The sequence below is a fragment of the Anser cygnoides genome, chromosome 3 (assembly GCF_040182565.1).
Source record: "Anser cygnoides isolate HZ-2024a breed goose chromosome 3, Taihu_goose_T2T_genome, whole genome shotgun sequence".
In the NCBI taxonomy this organism is placed as follows: domain Eukaryota; kingdom Metazoa; phylum Chordata; class Aves; order Anseriformes; family Anatidae; genus Anser; species Anser cygnoides.
In genome coordinates this window covers 12161613-12184605 of record NC_089875.1, presented here as the reverse complement: position 1 = coordinate 12184605, position 22993 = coordinate 12161613, and the positions used below count along the sequence as shown (strand labels likewise).

Below are 22993 nucleotides of genomic sequence, written 5' to 3'. Positions count from 1 at the left end.
CTGGTGATGCAGTTTAGTGAGTCCAGAAAGTGCACTGGCACCACTGGGGATGCAGTGCAGTGAGTCCAGTGAGTGTACTGGCACCACTGGGGATGCACTGCAGTGAGTCCAGAGAGTGCACTGGCACCACTGAGAATGCACTTCAATGAGTCCAGAGAGTGCAGTGGCACCACTGGGGATGCACTGCAGTGAGTCCAGAGAGTGCTTTGGCACCAGTGGGGATGCACTGCAGTTACTCCAGAGACTGCACTGGCACCACTGGGGATGCAGTGCAGTGAGTCCAGAGAGTGCACTGGCACCACTGGGGATGCACTGCAGTGAGTCCAGAGAGTGCACTGGCACCACTGGGGATGCAGTGCAGTGAGTCCAGAGAGTGCACTGGCACCACTGGGGATGCACTGCAGTGAATCCAGTGAGTGCACTGGCACCACTGGGGATACAGTGCAGTGAGTCCAGAGAGTGCACTGGCACCACTGGGGATGCAGTGCAGTGAGTCCAGAGAGTGCACTGGCACCACAGATGATGCAGTACAGTGAGTCCAGTGAGTGCACTGGCACCACTGGGGATGTAGTGCAGTGACTCGAGAGAGTGCACTTGCACCACTGGGGATGCAGTGCAGTGAGTCCAGAGAGTGCACTGGCACCACTGGGGATGCACTGCAGTGAGTCCAGAGAGTGCACTGGCAGCACTGGGGATGCAGTGCAGTGAGTCCAGAGAGTGCACTGGCACCACTGGTGATGCACTGCAGTGAGTCCAGAGATTGCACTGGCACCACTGTGGATGCATTGCACTGAGTCCAGAGACTTCACTGGCACCACTGGGAATGCAGAGAAGTGAGTGCAGAGAGTGCACTGGCACCACTGGGGATGCAGTGCAGTGAGTCCAGAGAGTGCACTGGCACCACTGGGAATGCACTGCAGTGAGTCCAGAGAGTGCACTGGCACCACTGGTGATGCAGTACAGTGAGTCCAGAGAGCGCACTGGCACCACTGGGGATGCACTGCAGTGAGTCCAGAGAGTGCACTGGCACCACTGGGGATGCACTTCAGTGAGTCCAGAGATTGCACTGGCACCACTGGGGATGCAGTGCAGTGAGTCCAGAGAGTGCACTGGCACCACTGGGGATGCAGTGCATTGAGTCCAGAGAGTGCACTGGCACAACTGGGGATGCACTTCAGTGAGTCCAGAGAGTGCACTGACACCACTGGGGATGCAGTGCAGTGAGTCCAGAGAGTGCACTGGCACCACTGGGGATGCACTGCAGTGAGTCCAGAGAGTACACTGGCACCACTGGGGATGCAGTGCAGTGAGTCCAGAGAGTGCACTGGCACCTCTGGGGATGCACTGCAGTGAGTCCAGAGAGTGCACTGGCACCACTGGGGATGTGTCCAGTGAGTCCAGTGAGTGCACTGGCACCACTGGGGATGCAGTGCAGTGAGTCCAGAGAGTACACTGGCACCAGTGGGGATGGAGTGCAGTGAGTCCAGAGAGTGCACTGGCACCACTGGGGATGCAGTGCAGTCAGTCCAGTGAGTGCACTGGCACCACTGGGGGTGCAGTACAGTGAGTCCAGAGAGTGCACTGGCACCACTGGGGATGCACTGCAGTGAGTCCACAGAGTGCACTAGCACCACTGGGGATGCAGTACAGTGAGTCCAGAGAGTGCGCTGGAACCACTGGGGATGCAGTGCAGTGAGTCCAGAGAGTGCACTGGCACCACTGGGGATGCAGTGCAGTGAGTCCAGAGAGTGCACTGGCACCAGTGGGGATGCACTGCAGTGAGTCCAGTGAGTGCACTGGCACCACTGGGGATGCAGTGCAGTGAGTCCAGAGAGTGCACTGGCACCACTGGGGAAGCAGTGCAGTGAGTCCAGAGAGTGCAGTGGCACCACTAGGGATGCACTGCAGTGAGTCCAGAGAGTGCACTGGCAGCACTGGGGATGCAGTGCAGTGAGTCCAGAGAGTGCACTGGCACCACTGGGGATGCAGTTCAGTGAGTCCAGAGAGTGCACTGGCAGCACTGGGGATGCAGTGCAGTGAGTCCAGAGAGTGCACTGGCACCACTGAGAATGCACTTCAGTGAGTCCAGAGAGTGCACTGGCACCACTGGGGATGCAGTGCAGTGAGTCCAGAGATTGCACTGGCACCACTGGGGATGCAGTGCTGTGACTCCAGAGAGCGCACAGGCACCACTGGGGATGCAGTGCAGTGAGTCCAGAGAGTGCACTGGCACCACTGGGGATGCAGTGCAGTGAGCCCAGAGAGTGCACTGGCACCAGTGGGGATGCACTGCAGTGAGTCCAGTGAGTGCACTGGCACCACTGGGGATGCAGTGCAGTGAGTCCAGAGAGTGCAGAGGCACCACTGGTGATGCAGTTTAGTGAGTCCAGAGAGTGCACTGGCACCACTGGGGATGCAGTGCAGTGAGTCCAGTGAGTGTACTGGCACCACTGGGGATGCACTGCAGTGAGTCCAGAGAGTGCACTGGCACCACTGAGAATGCACTTCAGTGAGTCCAGAGAGTGCACTGGCACCACTGGGGATGCACTTCAGTGAGTCCAGAGAGTGCACTGGCACCACTGGGGATGCACTGCAGTGAGTCCAGAGAGTGCACTGGCACCACTGGGGATGCAGTGCTGTGACTCCAGAGAGTGCACTGGCACCACTGGGGATGCAGTGCAGTGAGTCCAGAGAGTGCACTGGCACCACTGGGGCTGCGGTGCCGGAAGTCCAGAGAGTGCTTTGGCACCAGTGGCGATGCACTGCAGTTACTCCAGAGACTGCACTGGCACCACTGGGGATGCAGTGCAGTGAGTCCAGAGAGTGCACTGGCACCACTGGGGATGCACTGCAGTGAGTCCAGAGAGTGCACTGGCACCACTGGGGATGCAGTGCAGTGAGTCCAGAGAGTGCACTGGCACCACTGGGGATGCAGTGCAGTGAGTCCAGAGAGTGCACTGGCACCACTGGGGATGCACTGCAGTGAATCCAGTGAGTGCACTGGCACCACTGGGGATACAGTGCAGTGAGTCCAGAGAGTGCACTGGCACCACTGGGGATGCAGTGCAGTGAGTCCAGAGAGTGCACTGGCACCACTGGGGATGCAGTGCAGTGAGTCCAGAGAGTGCACTGGCACCACAGATGATGCAGTACAGTGAGTCCAGTGAGTGCACTGGCACCACTGGGGATGTAGTGCAGTGATTCGAGAGAGTGCACTTGCACCACTGGGGATGCAGTGCAGTGAGTCCAGAGAGTGCACTGGTACCACTGGGGATGCACTGCAGTGAGTCCAGAGAGTGCACTGGCACCACTGGGGATGCAGTGCAGTGAGTCCAGAGAGTGCACTGGCACCACTGGTGATGCACTGCAGTGAGTCCAGAGATTGCACTGGCACTACTGTGGATGCATTGCACTGAGTCCAGAGACTTCACTGGCACCACTGGGAATGCAGAGAAGTGAGTGCAGAGAGTGCACTGGCACCACTGGGGATGCAGTGCAGTGAGTCCAGAGAGTGCACTGGCACCACTGGGAATGCACTGCAGTGAGTCCAGAGAGTGCACTGGCACCACTGGGGATGCAGTACAGTGAGTCCAGAGAGCGCACTGGCACCACTGGGAATGCACTGCAGTGAGTCCAGAGACTTCACTGGCACCACTGGGAATGCAGAGAAGTGAGTGCAGAGAGTGCACTGGCACCACTGGGGATGCAGTGCAGTGAGTCCAGAGAGTGCACTGGCACCACCTGTGATGCAGTGCAGTGAGTCCAGAGAGTGCACTGGCACCAATGGGGCTGCAGTGCAGTGAGTCCAAAGAGTGCACTGGCACCACTGGGAATGCACTGCAGTGAGTCCAGAGAGTGCACTGGCACCACTGGTGATGCAGTACAGTGAGTCCAGAGAGTGCACTGGCACCACTGGGGATGCACTGCAGTGAGTCCAGAGAGTGCACTGGCACCACTGGGGATGCACTACAGTGAGTCCAGAGATTGCACTGGCACCACTGGGGATGCAGTGCAGTGAGTCCAGAGAGTGCACTGGCACTACTGGGGATGCAGTGCATTGAGTCCAGAGAGTGCACTGGCACAACTGGGGATGCAGTGCAGTGAGTCCAGAGAGTGCACTGGCACCACTGGGGATGCCCTGCAGTGAGTCCAGAGAGTACACTGGCACCACTGGGGATGCAGTGCAGTGAGTCCAGAGAGTGCACTGGCACCACTGGGGATGCACTGCAGTGAGTCCAGAGAGTGTACTGGCACCACTGGGGATGTGTCCAGTGAGTCCAGTGAGTGCACTGGCAACACTGGTTATGCAGTGCAGTGAGTCCAGAGAGTGCACTGGCACCACTGGGGATGCACTGCAGTGAGTCCAGAGCGTGCACTGGCACCACTGGGGATGCAGTGCAGTGAGTCCAGAGAGTGCACTGGCACCACTGGGGATGCAGTGCAGTGAGTCCAGAGAGTGCACTGGCACCACTGGGGCTGCAGTGCAGTGAGTCCAGAGAGTGCACTGGCACCACTGGGGATGCACTGCAGTGAGTCCAGAGAGTGTACTGGCACCACTGGGGATGTGTCCAGTGAGTCCAGTGAGTGCACTGGCAACACTGGTTATGCAGTGCAGTGAGTCCAGAGAGTGCACTGGCACCACTGGGGATGCACTGCAGTGAGTCCAGAGCGTGCACTGGCACCACTGGGGATGCAGTGCAGTGAGTCCAGAGAGTGCACTGGCACCACTGGGGATGCAGTGCAGTGAGTCCAGAGAGTGCACTGGCACCACTGGGGATGCACTGCAGTTACTCCAGAGACTGCACTGGCACCACCGGGGATGCAGTGCAGTGAGTCCAGAGAGTGCACTGGCACCACTGGGGCTGCAGTGCAGTGAGTCCAGAGATTGCACTGGCACCACTGGGGATGCAGTGCTGTGACTCCAGAGAGCGCACTGGCACCACTGGGGATGCAGTGCAGTGAGTCCAGAGAGTGCACTGGCACCACTGGGGATGCACTGCAGTGAGCCCAGAGAGTGCACTGGCACCAGTGGAGATGCACTGCAGTGAGTCCTGTGAGTGCACTGGCACCACTGGGGAAGCAGTGCAGTGAGTCCAGAGAGTGCAGTGGCACCACTGGGGATGCAGTTTAGTGAGTCCAGAGAGTGCACTGGCACCACTGGGGATGCAGTGCAGTGAGTCCAGTGAGTGTACTGGCACCACTGGGGATGCACTGCAGTGAGTCCAGAGAGTGCACTGGCACCACTGAGAATGCACTTCAATGAGTCCAGAGAGTGCACTGGCACCACTGGGGATGCACTGCAGTGAGTCCAGAGAGTGCAGTGGCACCACTGGGGATGCACTGCAGTGAGTCCAGAGAGTGCTTTGGCACCAGTGGGGATGCACTGCAGTTACTCCAGAGACTGCACTGGCACCACTGGGGATGCAGTGCAGTGAGTCCAGAGAGTGCACTGGCACCACTGGGGATGCAGTGCAGTGAATCCAGTGAGTGCACTAGCACCACTGGGGATGCAGTGCAGTGAGTCCAGAGAGTGCACTGGCACTACTGGGGATGCAGTGCAGTGAGTCCAGAGAGTGCACTGGCACCACTGGGGATGCACTGCAGTGAGTCCAGAGAGTGCACTGTCACTACTGGGGATGCAGTGCAGTGAGTCCAGAGAGTGCACTGGCACCACTGGGGATGCAGTGCAGTGAGTCCTGAGAGTGCACTGGCACCACTGGGGATGCACTGCAGTGAGTCCAGAGAGCGCACTGGCACCACTGGGGATGCAGTACAGTGAGTCCAAACAGTGCACTAGCACCACTGGGGATGCAGTGCAGTGAGTCCACAGAGTGCACTGGCACCACTGGGGATGCAGTGCAGTGAGTCCAGAGAGTGCACTGGCACCACTGGTGATGCACTGCTGTGAGTCCAGAGAGTGCTCTTGCACCACAGGGGATGCAGTGCAGTGACTCAAGAGAGTGCACTGGCAGCACTGTTGATGCAGTGCAGTGAGTCCAGAGAGTGCACTGGCACCACTGGAGATGCAGTGCAGTGAGTCCAGAGAGTGCAATGGCACCACTGCGGATGCACTGCAGTGAGTCCAGAGAGTGCACTGGCTCCACTGGGGATGCACTGCAGTGAGTCCAGAGAGTGCACTGGCACCACTGGGGATGCACTGCAGTGAGTCCAGAGAGTGCACTGGCACCACTGGGGAAGCAGTGCAGTGAGTCCAGAGAGTGCAGTGGCACCACTAGGGATGCAGTGCAGTGAGTCCAGAGAGTGCACTGGCAGCACTGGGGATGCAGTGCAGTGAGTCCAGAGAGTGCACTGGCACCACTGGGGATGCAGTTCAGTGAGTCCAGAGAGTGCACTGGCACCACTGGGGATGCAGTGCAGTGAGTCCAGAGAGTGCACTGGCACCACTGGGGATGCAGTGCTGTGACTCCAGAGAGCGCACAGGCACCACTGGGGATGCAGTGCAGTGAGTCCAGAGAGTGCACTGGCACCACTGGGGATGCACTGCAGTGAGCCCAGAGAGTGCACTGGCACCAGTGGGGATGCACTGCAGTGAGTCCAGTGAGTGCACTGGCACCACTGGGGAAGCAGTGCAGTGAGTCCAGAGAGTGCAGAGGCACCACTGGTGATGCAGTTTAGTGAGTCCAGAGAGTGCACTGGCACCACTGGGGATGCAGTGCAGTGAGTCCAGTGAGTGTACTGGCACAACTGGGGATGCACTGCAGTGAGTCCAGAGAGTGCACTGGCACCACTGAGAATGCACTTCAGTGAGTCCAGAGAGTGCACTGGCACCACTGGGGATGCACTTCAGTGAGTCCAGAGAGTGCACTGGCACCACTGGGGATGCACTGCAGTGAGTCCAGAGAGTGCACTGGCACCACTGGGGATGCAGTGCTGTGACTCCAGAGAGTGCACTGGCACCACTGGGGATGCAGTGCAGTGAGTCCAGAGAGTGCACTGGCACCACTGGGGCTGCGGTGCCGGAAGTCCAGAGAGTGCTTTGGCACCAGTGGCGATGCACTGCAGTTACTCCAGAGACTGCACTGGCACCACTGGGGATGCAGTGCAGTGAGTCCAGAGAGTGCACTGGCACCACTGGGGATGCACTGCAGTGAGTCCAGAGAGTGCACTGGCACCACTGGGGATGCAGTGCAGTGAGTCCAGAGAGTGCACTGGCACCACTGGGGATGCAGTGCAGTGAGTCCAGAGAGTGCACTGGCACCACTGGGGATGCACTGCAGTGAATCCAGTGAGTGCACTGGCACCACTGGGGATACAGTGCAGTGAGTCCAGAGAGTGCACTGGCACCACTGGGGATGCAGTGCAGTGAGTCCAGAGAGTGCACTGGCACCACTGGGGATGCAGTGCAGTGAGTCCAGAGAGTGCACTGGCACCACAGATGATGCAGTACAGTGAGTCCAGTGAGTGCACTGGCACCACTGGGGATGTAGTGCAGTGACTCGAGAGAGTGCACTTGCACCACTGGGGATGCAGTGCAGTGAGTCCAGAGAGTGCACTGGCACCACTGGGGATGCACTGCAGTGAGTCCAGAGAGTGCACTGGCACCACTGGGGATGCAGTGCAGTGAGTCCAGAGAGTGCACTGGCACCACTGGTGATGCACTGCAGTGAGTCCAGAGATTGCACTGGCACTACTGTGGATGCATTGCACTGAGTCCAGAGACTTCACTGGCACCACTGGGAATGCAGAGAAGTGAGTGCAGAGAGTGCACTGGCACCACTGGGGATGCAGTGCAGTGAGTCCAGAGAGTGCACTGGCACCACTGGGAATGCACTGCAGTGAGTCCAGAGAGTGCATGGGCACCACTGGTGATGCAGTACAGTGAGACCAGAGAGCGCACTGGCACCACTGGGGATGCACTGCAGTGAGTCCAGAGAGTGCACTGGCACCACTGGGGATGCACTTCAGTGAGTCCAGAGATTGCACTGGCACCACTGGGGATGCAGTGCAGTGAGTCCAGAGAGTGCACTGGCACCACTGGGGATGCAGTGCATTGAGTCCAGAGAGTGCACTGGCACAACTGGGGATGCACTTCAGTGAGTCCAGAGAGTGCACTGACACCACTGGGGATGCAGTGCAGTGAGTCCAGAGAGTGCACTGGCACCACTGGGGATGCACTGCAGTGAGTCCAGAGAGTACACTGGCACCACTGGGGATGCAGTGCAGTGAGTCCAGAGAGTGCACTGGCACCTCTGGGGATGCACTGCAGTGAGTCCAGAGAGTGCACTGGCACCACTGGGGATGTGTCCAGTGAGTCCAGTGAGTGCACTGGCACCACTGGGGATGCAGTGCAGTGAGTCCAGAGAGTACACTGGCACCAGTGGGGATGGAGTGCAGTGAGTCCAGTGAGTGCACTGGCACCACTGGGGATGCACTGCAGTGAGTCCAGTGAGTGTACTGGCACCACTGGGGATGCAGTGCAGTGAGTCCAGAGAGTGCACTGGCACCACTGGGGAAGCAGTGCAGTGAGTCCAGAGAGTGCAGTGGCACCACTAGGGATGCAGTGCAGTGAGTCCAGAGAGTGCACTGGCACCACTGGGGATGCAGTGCAGTGAGTCCAGAGAGTACACTGGCACCAGTGGGGATGGAGTGCAGTGAGTCCAGTGAGTGCACTGGCACCAGTGGGGATGCACTGCAGTGAGTCCAGTGAGTGCACTGGCACCACTGGGGATGCAGTGCAGTGAGTCCAGAGAGTGCACTGGCACCACTGGGGAAGCAGTGCAGTGAGTCCAGAGAGTGCAGTGGCACCACTAGGGATGCAGTGCAGTGAGTCCAGAGAGTGCACTGGCAGCACTGGGGATGCAGTGCAGTGAGTCCAGAGAGTGCACTGGCACCACTGGGGATGCAGTTCAGTGAGTCCAGAGAGTGCACTGGCAGCACTGGGGATGCAGTGCAGTGAGTCCAGAGAGTGCACTGGCACCACTGAGAATGCACTTCAGTGAGTCCAGAGAGTGCACTGGCACCACTGGGGATGCAGTGCAGTGAGTCCAGAGATTGCACTGGCACCACTGGGGATGCAGTGCTGTGACTCCAGAGAGCGCACAGGCACCACTGGGGATGCAGTGCAGTGAGTCCAGAGAGTGCACTGGCACCACTGGGGATGCAGTGCAGTGAGCCCAGAGAGTGCACTGGCACCACTGAGAATGCACTTCAATGAGTCCAGAGAGTGCACTGGCACCACTGGGGATGCACTGCAGTGAGTCCAGAGAGTGCAGTGGCACCACTGGGGATGCACTGCAGTGAGTCCAGAGAGTGCTTTGGCACCAGTGGGGATGCACTGCAGTTACTCCAGAGACTGCACTGGCACCACTGGGGATGCAGTGCAGTGAGTCCAGAGAGTGCACTGGCACCACTGGGGATGCAGTGCAGTGAATCCAGTGAGTGCACTAGCACCACTGGGGATGCAGTGCAGTGAGTCCAGAGAGTGCACTGGCACTACTGGGGATGCAGTGCAGTGAGTCCAGAGAGTGCACTGGCACCACTGGGGATGCACTGCAGTGAGTCCAGAGAGTGCACTGTCACTACTGGGGATGCAGTGCAGTGAGTCCAGAGAGTGCACTGGCACCACTGGGGATGCAGTGCAGTGAGTCCTGAGAGTGCACTGGCACCACTGGGGATGCACTGCAGTGAGTCCAGAGAGCGCACTGGCACCACTGGGGATGCAGTACAGTGAGTCCAAACAGTGCACTAGCACCACTGGGGATGCAGTGCAGTGAGTCCACAGAGTGCACTGGCACCACTGGGGATGCAGTGCAGTGAGTCCAGAGAGTGCACTGGCACCACTGGTGATGCACTGCTGTGAGTCCAGAGAGTGCTCTTGCACCACAGGGGATGCAGTGCAGTGACTCAAGAGAGTGCACTGGCAGCACTGGGGATGCAGTGCAGTGAGTCCAGAGAGTGCACTGGCACCACTGGAGATGCAGTGCAGTGAGTCCAGAGAGTGCAATGGCACCACTGCGGATGCACTGCAGTGAGTCCAGAGAGTGCACTGGCACCACTGGGGATGCACTGCAGTGAGTCCAGAGAGTGCACTGGCACCACTGGGGATGCACTGCAGTGAGTCCAGAGAGTGCACTGGCACCACTGGGGAAGCAGTGCAGTGAGTCCAGAGAGTGCAGTGGCACCACTAGGGATGCAGTGCAGTGAGTCCAGAGAGTGCACTGGCAGCACTGGGGATGCAGTGCAGTGAGTCCAGAGAGTGCACTGGCACCACTGGGGATGCAGTTCAGTGAGTCCAGAGAGTGCACTGGCACCACTGGGGATGCAGTGCAGTGAGTCCAGAGAGTGCACTGGCACCACTGGGGATGCAGTGCTGTGACTCCAGAGAGCGCACAGGCACCACTGGGGATGCAGTGCAGTGAGTCCAGAGAGTGCACTGGCACCACTGGGGATGCACTGCAGTGAGCCCAGAGAGTGCACTGGCACCAGTGGGGATGCACTGCAGTGAGTCCAGTGAGTGCACTGGCACCACTGGGGAAGCAGTGCAGTGAGTCCAGAGAGTGCAGAGGCACCACTGGTGATGCAGTTTAGTGAGTCCAGAGAGTGCACTGGCACCACTGGGGATGCAGTGCAGTGAGTCCAGTGAGTGTACTGGCACAACTGGGGATGCACTGCAGTGAGTCCAGAGAGTGCACTGGCACCACTGAGAATGCACTTCAGTGAGTCCAGAGAGTGCACTGGCACCACTGGGGATGCACTTCAGTGAGTCCAGAGAGTGCACTGGCACCACTGGGGATGCACTGCAGTGAGTCCAGAGAGTGCACTGGCACCACTGGGGATGCAGTGCTGTGACTCCAGAGAGTGCACTGGCACCACTGGGGATGCAGTGCAGTGAGTCCAGAGAGTGCACTGGCACCACTGGGGCTGCGGTGCCGGAAGTCCAGAGAGTGCTTTGGCACCAGTGGCGATGCACTGCAGTTACTCCAGAGACTGCACTGGCACCACTGGGGATGCAGTGCAGTGAGTCCAGAGAGTGCACTGGCACCACTGGGGATGCACTGCAGTGAGTCCAGAGAGTGCACTGGCACCACTGGGGATGCAGTGCAGTGAGTCCAGAGAGTGCACTGGCAGCACTGGGGATGCAGTGCAGTGAGTCCAGAGAGTGCACTGGCACCACTGGGGATGCAGTTCAGTGAGTCCAGAGAGTGCACTGGCACCACTGGGGATGCAGTGCAGTGAGTCCAGAGATTGCACTGGCACCACTGGGGATGCAGTGCTGTGACTCCAGAGAGCGCACAGGCACCACTGGGGATGCAGTGCAGTGAGTCCAGAGAGTGCACTGGCACCACTGGGGATGCACTGCAGTGAGCCCAGAGAGTGCACTGGCACCAGTGGGGATGCACTGCAGTGAGTCCAGTGAGTGCACTGGCACCACTGGGGAAGCAGTGCAGTGAGTCCAGAGAGTGCAGAGGCACCACTGGTGATGCAGTTTAGTGAGTCCAGAGAGTGCACTGGCACCACTGGGGATGCAGTGCAGTGAGTCCAGAGAGTGCACTGGCACAACTGGGGATGCACTGCAGTGAGTCCAGAGAGTGCACTGGCACCACTGGGAATGCACTTCAGTGAGTCCAGAGAGTGCACTGGCACCACTGGGGATGCAGTGCTGTGACTCCAGAGAGTGCACTGGCACCACTGGGGATGCAGTGCAGTGAGTCCAGAGAGTGCACTGGCACCACTGGGGCTGCGGTGCCGGAAGTCCAGAGAGTGCTTTGGCACCAGTGGCGATGCACTGCAGTTACTCCAGAGACTGCACTGGCACCACTGGGGATGCAGTGCAGTGAGTCCAGAGAGTGCACTGGCACAACTGGGGATGCACTGCAGTGAGTCCAGAGAGTGCACTGGCACCACTGGTGATGCAGTGCAGTGAGTCCAGAGAGTGCACTGGCACCACTGGGGATGCAGTGCAGTGAGTCCAGAGAGTGCACTGGCACCACTGGGGATGCACTGCAGTGAATCCAGTGAGTGCACTGGCACCACTGGGGATACAGTGCAGTGAGTCCAGAGAGTGCACTGGCACCACTGGGGATGCAGTGCAGTGAGTCCAGAGAGTGCACTGGCACCACTGGGGATGCAGTGCAGTGAGTCCAGAGAGTGCACTGGCACCACAGATGATGCAGTACAGTGAGTCCAGTGAGTGCACTGGCACCACTGGGGATGTAGTGCAGTGACTCGAGAGAGTGCACTTGCACCACTGGGGATGCAGTGCAGTGAGTCCAGAGAGTGCACTGGCACCACTGGGGATGCACTGCAGTGAGTCCAGAGAGTGCACTGGCACCACTGGGGATGCAGTGCAGTGAGTCCAGAGAGTGCACTGGCACCACTGGTGATGCACTGCAGTGAGTCCAGAGATTGCACTGGCACTACTGTGGATGCATTGCACTGAGTCCAGAGACTTCACTGGCACCACTGGGAATGCAGAGAAGTGAGTGCAGAGAGTGCACTGGCACCACTGGGGATGCAGTGCAGTGAGTCCAGAGAGTGCACTGGCACCACTGGGAATGCACTGCAGTGAGTCCAGAGAGTGCACTGGCACCACTGGGGATGCAGTACAGTGAGTCCAGAGAGCGCACTGGCACCACTGGGGATGCACTGCAGTGAGTCCAGAGAGTGCACTGGCACCACTGGGGATGCACTTCAGTGAGTCCAGAGATTGCACTGGCACCACTGGGGATGCAGTGCAGTGAGTCCAGAGAGTGCACTGGCACCACTGGGGATGCAGTGCATTGAGTCCAGAGAGTGCACTGGCACAACTGGGGATGCACTTCAGTGAGTCCAGAGAGTGCACTGACACCACTGGGGATGCAGTGCAGTGAGTCCAGAGAGTGCACTGGCACCACTGGGGATGCACTGCAGTGAGTCCAGAGAGTACACTGGCACCACTGGGGATGCAGTGCAGTGAGTCCAGAGAGTGCACTGGCACCTCTGGGGATGCACTGCAGTGAGTCCAGAGAGTGCACTGGCACCACTGGGGATGTGTCCAGTGAGTCCAGTGAGTGCACTGGCACCACTGGGGATGCAGTGCAGTGAGTCCAGAGAGTACACTGGCACCAGTGGGGATGGAGTGCAGTGAGTCCAGTGAGTGCACTGGCACCACTGGGGATGCACTGCAGTGAGTCCAGTGAGTGCACTGGCACCACTGGGGATGCAGTGCAGTGAGTCCAGAGAGTGCACTGGCACCACTGGGGAAGCAGTGCAGTGAGTCCAGAGAGTGCAGTGGCACCACTAGGGATGCAGTGCAGTGAGTCCAGAGAGTGCACTGGCACCACTGGGGATGCAGTGCAGTGAGTCCAGAGAGTACACTGGCACCAGTGGGGATGGAGTGCAGTGAGTCCAGTGAGTGCACTGGCACCAGTGGGGATGCACTGCAGTGAGTCCAGTGAGTGCACTGGCACCACTGGGGATGCAGTGCAGTGAGTCCAGAGAGTGCACTGGCACCACTGGGGAAGCAGTGCAGTGAGTCCAGAGAGTGCAGTGGCACCACTAGGGATGCAGTGCAGTGAGTCCAGAGAGTGCACTGGCAGCACTGGGGATGCAGTGCAGTGAGTCCAGAGAGTGCACTGGCACCACTGGGGATGCAGTTCAGTGAGTCCAGAGAGTGCACTGGCACCACTGGGGATGCAGTGCAGTGAGCCCAGAGAGTGCACTGGCACCACTGAGAATGCACTTCAGTGAGTCCAGAGAGTGCACTGGCACCACTGGGGATGCAGTGCAGTGAGTCCAGAGATTGCACTGGCACCACTGGGGATGCAGTGCTGTGACTCCAGAGAGCGCACAGGCACCACTGGGGATGCAGTGCAGTGAGTCCAGAGAGTGCACTGGCACCACTGGGGATGCAGTGCAGTGAGCCCAGAGAGTGCACTGGCACCACTGGGGATGCACTGCAGTGAGTCCAGTGAGTGCACTGGCACCACTGGGGATGCAGTGCAGTGAGTCCAGAGAGTGCAGAGGCACCACTGGTGATGCAGTTTAGTGAGTCCAGAGAGTGCACTGGCACCACTGGGGATGCAGTGCAGTGAGTCCAGTGAGTGTACTGGCACCACTGGGGATGCACTGCAGTGAGTCCAGAGCGTGCACTGGCACCACTGAGAATGCACTTCAGTGAGTCCAGAGAGTGCACTGGCACCACTGGGGATGCACTTCAGTGAGTCCAGAGAGTGCACTGGCACCACTGGGGATGCACTGCAGTGAGTCCAGAGAGTGCACTGGCACCACTGGGGATGCAGTGCTGTGACTCCAGAGAGTGCACTGGCACCACTGGGGATGCTAGGCCTAGGAAGTGCTGGCGGAAGAACGTTAGGTTTACTCCTGTAAATATTACCCCGAAGTGGGCTTTTGCTCATGTTTGGTGTAGGGTAAACCCAGTGAGTAGTGGGAATCAGTGAGTAAATCCTGCTAGAATGGCAAAGACGGCGCCTATGGATAGGACGTAGTGGAAGTGGGCAACTACGTAGTACGTGTCGTGCAGGGCGATGTCTAGGGAAGAGTTTGCAAGAACGATTCCTGTTAATCCTCCGATGGTAAATAGGAAGATAAATCCTAGAGCTCATAGTAATGGGGGGGGTCTCATTTGATTGTTCCTCCGTGCAGGGTGGCTAGTCAGCTAAATACTTTGATTCCGGTAGGGATGGCAATGATTATAGTGGCTGATGTAAAGTAGGCTCGGGTATCAACGTCTATTCCTACTGTAAACATGTGGTGAGCTCAGACGATGAATCCTAGGAAGCCGATGGATAGTATGGCTCAGACTATTCCCATGTAGCCGAAGGGCTCCTTTTTGCCTGAGTAGTATGTGACTACGTGTGAGATGATTCCGAACCCCGGTAGGATCAGAATATAGACTTCTGGGTGTCCGAAGAATCAGAATAGGTGTTGGTACAGGATTGGGTCTCCTCCTCCAGCGGGGTCGAAGAATGTGGTGTTTAGGTTTCGATCAGTTAGTAATATTGTAATACCGGCGGCGAGTACGGGGAGTGATAGAAGGAGTAGGATGGCGGTAATTAGTACGGATCAGACAAATAGTGGGGTTTGGTATTGTGAGAGTGCGGGGGGTTTTATGTTGATGGCTGTGGTGATAAAGTTGATGGCCCCAAGGATGGAGGAGATACCGGCTAAGTGGAGTGAGAAGATAGCCAGGTCTACTGAAGCTCCGGCGTGGGCAAGGTTACCTGCTAGGGGAGGGTAGACAGTTCAGCCTGTGCAGTCCAGTGAATGAGTGGACTGCATCCCCAGTGGTGTCAGTGCACTCTCTGGACTCACTGCACTGCATCCCCAGTGGTGCCAGTGCACTCTCTGGACTCACTGCACTGCATCCCCAGTGGTGCCAGTGAAGTCTCTGGACTCACTGCACTGCATCCCCACTGCTGCCAGTGCACTCTCTGGACTCACTGAACTGCATCCCCAGTGGTGCCAGTGCACTCTCTGGACTCACTGCACTGCATCCCCAGTGGTGCCAGTGCACTCTCTCGAGTCACTGCACTACATCCCCAGTGGTGCCAGTGCACTCACTGGACTCACTGTACTGCATCATCGGTGGTGCCAGTGCACTCTCTGGACTCACTGCACTGCATCCCCAGTGGTGCCAGTGCACTCTCTGGACTCACTGCACTGCAGGCCCAGTGGTACCAGTGCACTCACTGGACTCACTGTACTGCATCACCAGTGGTGCCAGTGCACTCTCTGGACTCACTGCACTGCATCCCCAGTGGTTCCAGTGCATTCACTGGACTCACTGCACTGCATCCCCGGTGGTGCCAGTGCAGTCTCTGGACTCACTGCACTGCATCCCCAGTGGTGCCAGTGAGCTCTCTGGACTCACTGCACTGCATCCCCAGTGGTGCCAGTGTACTCACAGTATTCACTGCACTGCATCCCCAGTGGTGCTAGTGCACTCTCTGGACTCACTGCAGTGCATCCCCAGTGGTGCCAGTGCACTCTCTGGACTCACTGAAGTGCATTCTCAGTGGTGCCAGTGCACTCTCTGGGCTCACTGAAGTGCATCCCCAGTGGTGCCAGTACACTCACTGGACTCACTGCACTGCATCCCCAGTGGTGCCAGTGCACTCTCTGGACTCACTGCACTGCATCCCCAGTGGTGCCAGTGCACTCTCTGGACTCACTGTAGTGCATCCCCAGTGGTGCCAGTGCACTCTCTGGACTCACTGCAGTGCATCCCCAGTGGTGCCAGTGCACTCTCTGCACTCACTTCACTGCATCCCCAGTGGTGCCAGTGCACTCTCTGGACTCACTGCACTGCATCCCCAGTGGTGCCAGTGAAGTCTTTGGACTCACTGCACTGCATCCCCAGTGGTGCCAGTGCACTCTCTGGAGTCACTGAAGTGCATCCCCAGTGGTGCCAGTGCACTCTCTGGACTGACTGCACTGCATGTCCAGTGGTGCCAGTGCACTCTCTGGACTCACTGCACTGCATCCCCAGTGGTGCCAGTGCACTCTCTGGACTCACTGTACTGCATCACCAGTGGTGCCAGTGCACTCTCTGGACTCACTGCACTGCAGCCCCGGTGGTGCCAGTGCAATCTCTGAACTCACTGCACTGCATCCCCAGTGGTGCCAGTGCACTCTCTGGACTCACTGCACTGCATCCCCAGTTTTGCCAGTGAAGTCTTTGGACTCACTGCACTGCATCCCCAGTGGTGCCAGTGCACTCTCTGGAGTCACTGAAGTGCATCCCCAGTGGTGCCAGTGCACTCTCTGGACTCACTGCACTGCATGCCCAGTGGTGCCAGTGCACTCTCTGGACTCACTGCACTGCATCCGCTCATGATCGGAGGATTCGGCAACTGAGTAGTCCCCCTCATAATCGGTGCCCCCGACATAGCATTCCCGCGAATAAACAACATAAGCTTTTGACTCCTCCCCCCATCATTCCTCCTACTACTAGTCTCATCCACTGTAGAAGCTGGCGCCGGCACAGGCTGAACTGTCTACCCTCCCCTAGCAGGTAACCTTGCCCACACCGGAGCTTCAGTAGACCTGGCTATCTTCTCACTCCACTTAGCCGGTATCTCCTCCATCCTTGGGGCCATCAACTTTATCACCACAGCCATCAACATAAAACCCCCCGCACTCTCACAATACCAAACCCCACTATTTGTCTGATCCGTACTAATTACCGCCATCCTACTCCTTCTATCACTCCCCGTACTCGCCGCCGGTATTACAATATTACTAACTGATCGAAACCTAAACACCACATTCTTCGACCCCGCTGGAGGAGGAGACCCAATCCTGTACCAACACCTATTCTGATTCTTCGGACACCCAGAAGTCTATATTCTGATCCTACCGGGGTTCGGAATCATCTCACACGTAGTCACATACTACTCAGGCAAAAAGGAGCCCTTCGGCTACATGGGAATAGTCTGAGCCATACTATCCATCGGCTTCCTAGGATTCATCGTCTGAGCTCACCACATGTTTACAGTAGGAATAGACGTTGATACCCGAGCCTACTTTACATCAGCCACTATAATCATTGCCATCCCTACCGGAATCAAAGTATTTAGCTGACTAGCCACCCTGCACGGAGGAACAATCAAATGAGACGCCCCCAATACTATGAGCTCTAGGATTTATCTTCCTATTTACCATCGGAGGATTAACAGGAATCGTTCTTGCAAACTCTTCCCTAGACATCGCCCTGCACGACACGTACTACGTAGTTGCCCACTTCCACTACGTCCTATCCATAGGCGCCGTCTTTGCCATTCTAGCAGGATTTACTCACTGATTCCCACTACTCACTGGGTTTACCCTACACCAAACATGAGCAAAAGCCCACTTCGGGGTAATATTTACAAGAGTAAACCTAACGTTCTTCCCCCAGCACTTCCTAGGCCTAGCAGGAATACCCCGACGATACTCGGACTATCCCGACGCCTACACACTATGAAACACCATTTCCTCCATCGGCTCCCTAATCTCAATAGTAGCCGTAATCATACTAATATTCATCATCTGAGAAGCCTTTCCGGCCAAACGAAAAGTCCTACAACCAGAACTAACTACCACAAACGTTGAATGAATCCACGGCTGCCCTCCCCCATACCATACTTTCGAGGAACCGGCCTTCGTCCAAGTACAAGAAAGGAAGGAATCGAACCCTCACATGCTGGTTTCAAGCCAACTGCATTAACCGCTCATGCTTCTTTCTTATGAGACGTTAGTAAACCAATTACATAGCCTTGTCAAGACTAAATCACAGGTAAAAATCCTGTACATCTCATGTGGCCAACCACTCCCAACTAGGATTCCAAGACGCCTCATCACCCATCATAGAAGAACTCGTTGAATTCCACGACCACGCCCTAATCGTTGCCCTAGCTATCTGCAGCCTAGTTCTCTACCTTTTAGCCCACATACTAACAGAAAAACTCTCGTCCAATGCTGTAGACGCCCAAGAAGTAGAGCTGATCTGGACAATCCTACCTGCTATCGTCCTGGTACTCCTCGCCCTCCCATCCCTACAAATCCTCTACATAATGGACGAAATCGATGAACCAGACCTCACCCTAAAAACCATCGGCCACCGATGATACTGAAGCTATGAATACACAGACTTCAAAGACCTATCATTCGACTCCTACATAGTGCCCACCCCAGACTTACCCAACGGCCACTTCCGACTGCTAGAAGTTGACCACCGCGTAGTTATCCCAATAGAATCCCCCATCCGCGTAATCATTACTGCAGGAGACGTACTCCACTCCTGAGCAGTCCCAACGCTCGGAGTTAAAACAGACGCAATCCCAGGCCGACTAAACCAAACTTCATTCATTACCACTCGGCCTGGGATTTTTTACGGACAATGCTCAGAAATTTGCGGGGCTAATCACAGCTACATACCCATTGTAGTAGAATCAACCCCACTCCCACATTTCGAGGCCTGATCGTCCCTTCTATCATCATCCTAATCATTAAGAAGCTATGCAACAGCACTAGCCTTTTAAGCTAGCCAAAGAGGGACTTCCCCCTCCTTAACGATATGCCACAGCTTAACCCCGCACCATGATTTTCAATCATAATTATAACCTGATTAACCCTAGCACTCCTCATCCAACCAAAACTACTAGCCTTCACCACAACCAACCCCCCATCAAATAAGACCTCCCTCACTACCAAACCCACACCATGATCCTGACCATGAACCTAAGCTTCTTTGACCAATTTTCCAGCCCCAATCTATTCGGCATCCCCTTAATCCTACTATCCCTACTCTTCCCAGCCCTACTATTCCCGTCCCCAAACAACCGATGAATCAACAACCGCCTTTCTACTATCCAAACATGACTCCTTCACCTAATCACAAAACAACTAATAGTCCCACTCAACAAAAATGGCCACAAATGAGCCATAATATTTACATCCCTAATAATCATACTTCTTACAATCAACCTTCTAGGCCTCCTTCCATATACATTCACCCCAACCACCCAACTATCTATGAACATAGCCCTAGCCTTCCCACTATGGCTCGCCACACTACTAACAGGCCTACGAAACCAACCATCAGCCTCTTTAGCCCACCTATTACCCGAAGGTACCCCTACACCCCTAATCCCCGCACTAATCCTGATCGAAACAACCAGCCTACTAATCCGCCCCCTAGCCCTCGGAGTCCGCCTTACAGCCAACCTTACAGCAGGACACTTACTCATCCAACTCATCTCTACAGCCTCCATTGCATTAATACCCACCCTTCCTGCAGTATCCATCCTAACAATAATCATCCTACTACTCCTAACCATCCTAGAAGTAGCAGTAGCCATAATCCAGGCCTACGTCTTCGTGCTCCTTCTAAGCCTATACTTACAAGAAAACATCTAATGGCACACCAAGCACACTCATACCACATAGTTGACCCAAGCCCTTGACCAATCTTCGGGGCAGCCGCCGCCCTACTCACAACCTCAGGATTAATCATGTGATTCCACTACAACTCATCCATACTACTAACCCTAGGCCTCATCTCAATACTCCTAGTAATACTCCAATGATGACGAGACATTGTACGAGAAAGCACCTTCCAAGGCCATCACACTCCCACAGTCCAAAAAGGCCTACGATACGGCATAATCCTTTTCATCACATCCGAAGCATTCTTCTTCTTAGGGTTCTTCTGAGCGTTCTTCCACTCGAGCCTGGCCCCAACCCCAGAACTAGGAGGCCAATGACCCCCAACAGGAATTAAACCACTCAACCCGATAGAAGTCCCCCTACTAAACACAGCCATCCTACTAGCCTCAGGCGTTACCGTAACGTGAGCCCATCACAGCATCACAGAAGGAAACCGAAAACACGCCATCCACGCCCTAACCCTAACGATACTCCTGGGATTCTACTTCACAGCCCTACAAGCAATAGAATACCACGAAGCCCCATTCTCAATCGCCGATAGCGCCTACGGATCTACCTTCTTCGTTGCCACTGGATTCCACGGACTCCACGTAATCATCGGATCCTCCTTCCTGACCGTCTGCCTCTTCCGACTGATCAAGTTCCACTTTACATCAGACCACCACTTCGGATTCGAGGCAGCAGCCTGATACTGACACTTCGTAGACGTCATCTGACTATTCCTCTACATAACCATCTACTGATGAGGATCTTGCTCTTCTAGTATATTAATTACAATTGACTTCCAATCTCTAGAATCTGGTATAAACCCAGAGGAGAGCAATGAACGCACTCATGTTCATATTCGCCCTATCATCAATCCTAAGCGCCGCCCTAACCGCATTAAACTTCTGACTCGCCCAAATAAACCCCGACTCAGAGAAACTCTCACCGTACGAATGTGGATTCGACCCACTTGGATCTGCTCGATTACCATTCTCAGTCCGATTCTTCCTCAGTAGCCATCCTGTTCGTCCTATTCGACCTAGAAATCGCCCTCCTACTCCCCCTGCCATGAGCCGTCCAACTCCAATCCCCCCTAATGACCCTCACCTGAACTGTAGTGATCCTCCTTCTCCTAACACTCGGACTGGCCTACGAGTGAATTCAAGGGGGCCTAGAATGAGCAGAATAACAGAAAGTTAGTCTAACCAAAAAGATAGCTGGTTTCGACCCAGCAGATTACAGCCAACCCTGTAACTTTCTTATGTCGCCCCTACATTTAAGCTTCTACTCAGCCTTCATTTTCAGCGGACTAGGACTAGCCTTCCACCGAACCCACCTAGTATCCGCCCTACTATGCCTTGAAAGCATAATATTATCGATATTCGTAGGCCTATCAATATGATCCATCGAAAACCAAGTCTCCTCATTCACCATGGTACCAATTCTCATGCTAACCTTCTCAGCGTGTGAGGCGGGCACAGGCCTGGCCATCCTAGTAGCCTCCACCCGCACACATGGCTCCGACCATCTACACAACCTAAACCTCCTGCAATGCTAAAAATCATTCTACCCACAATCATACTTCTTCCAACAGCCCTGCTGTCTCCACCAAAATTTCTATGGACTAACACCACCTTATACAGCCTCCTAATCGCTGCCCTAAGCCTACAGTGATTAATCCCAACCTACTACCCCTACAAATTTTTATCCAACTGAACAGGAATTGACCAAATCTCATCCCCCCTCCTAGTACTATCCTGCTGACTACTCCCACTCATAATCATAGCAAGCCAAAACCACCTGCAACAAGAACCCCTACAACGCAAACGAATCTTTATCTCAACCTTAGTCGCAGTCCAGCCATTCATCCTACTAGCCTTTTCCACCACAGAACTAGCACTATTTTACATCTCATTTGAAGCAACCCTCATTCCCACCCTAATCTTAATCACCCGATGGGGGAACCAACCAGAACGCCTAAGCGCTGGCATCTACCTGCTATTCTACACGCCAGTAAGCTCTCTACCCCTGCTAATCACAATCATACACCTATACGTGAAAATTGGCACCCTGCACCTGCCAACCCTACAACTAACCCACCCAACCCTATCCACCTCATGGACAGGAATACTATCAGGTCTAGCACTGCTCATAGCATTCATAGTAAAAGCCCCACTATACGGCCTACACCTCTGACTGCCAAAAGCCCACGTAGAAGCACCCATCGCAGGCTCAATACTCCTCGCCGCCCTACTACTAAAGCTAGGAGGATACGGAATTATACGAGTCACTCTATTTATGGGCCCACTGTCCAACCTCCTGCACTACCCCTTCCTAACCCTGGCCCTATGAGGCGCCCTAATGACTAGCTCAATCTGCCTACGACAGACAGACCTAAAATCACTAATCGCTTATTCATCCGTTAGCCACATAGGCCTAGTTATCGCCGCAGGAATAATCCAAACCCACTGATCATTCTCAGGGGCAATGATCCTAATAATTTCCCATGGACTAACTTCCTCCATACTATTCTGCCTAGCCAACACAAACTATGAACGTACGCACAGCCGAATTCTACTACTCACACGAGGCCTACAACCTCTCCTACCACTCATAGCTACCTGATGATTGCTGGCCAATCTAACAAACATAGCCTTACCCCCAACAACAAACCTCATAGCAGAGCTAACCATTATAATCACCTTATTCAACTGATCTGCCTTCACGATCATCCTAACAGGAATCGCAACCCTACTAACCGCCTCCTACACCTTATTCATACTACTAATGACCCAACGAGGCTCAATCCCCTCCCACATCACATCTATGCAAAACTCAACCACGCGAGAACACCTGCTCATAACGCTCCACATTATCCCAATATTCCTCCTAATCCTCAAACCCGAACTGATCTCCGGAATCCCCTCATGCAAGTATAGTTTAAACCAAACATTAGACTGTGATTCTAAGAATAGAAGTTCAAACCTTCTTACCTGCCGAGGGGAGGGTTTAACCAACAAGAGCTGCTAACTCTTACATCTGAGCCTAAAACCTCAGCCCCCTTACTTTTAAAGGATAACAGCAATCCACTGGTCTTAGGAACCACCCATCTTGGTGC

At 55.5% G+C, this 22993-nt stretch overlaps 1 pseudogene; it reads left to right on the top strand.

Annotated features, from left to right (window-relative positions):
- The window catches only part of LOC136790609 (uncharacterized), a 64077-nt pseudogene extending 43434 nt beyond the window's left edge, over positions 1–20643 (top strand).
- The last annotated feature ends 2350 nt before the right edge of the window (positions 20644–22993 follow it).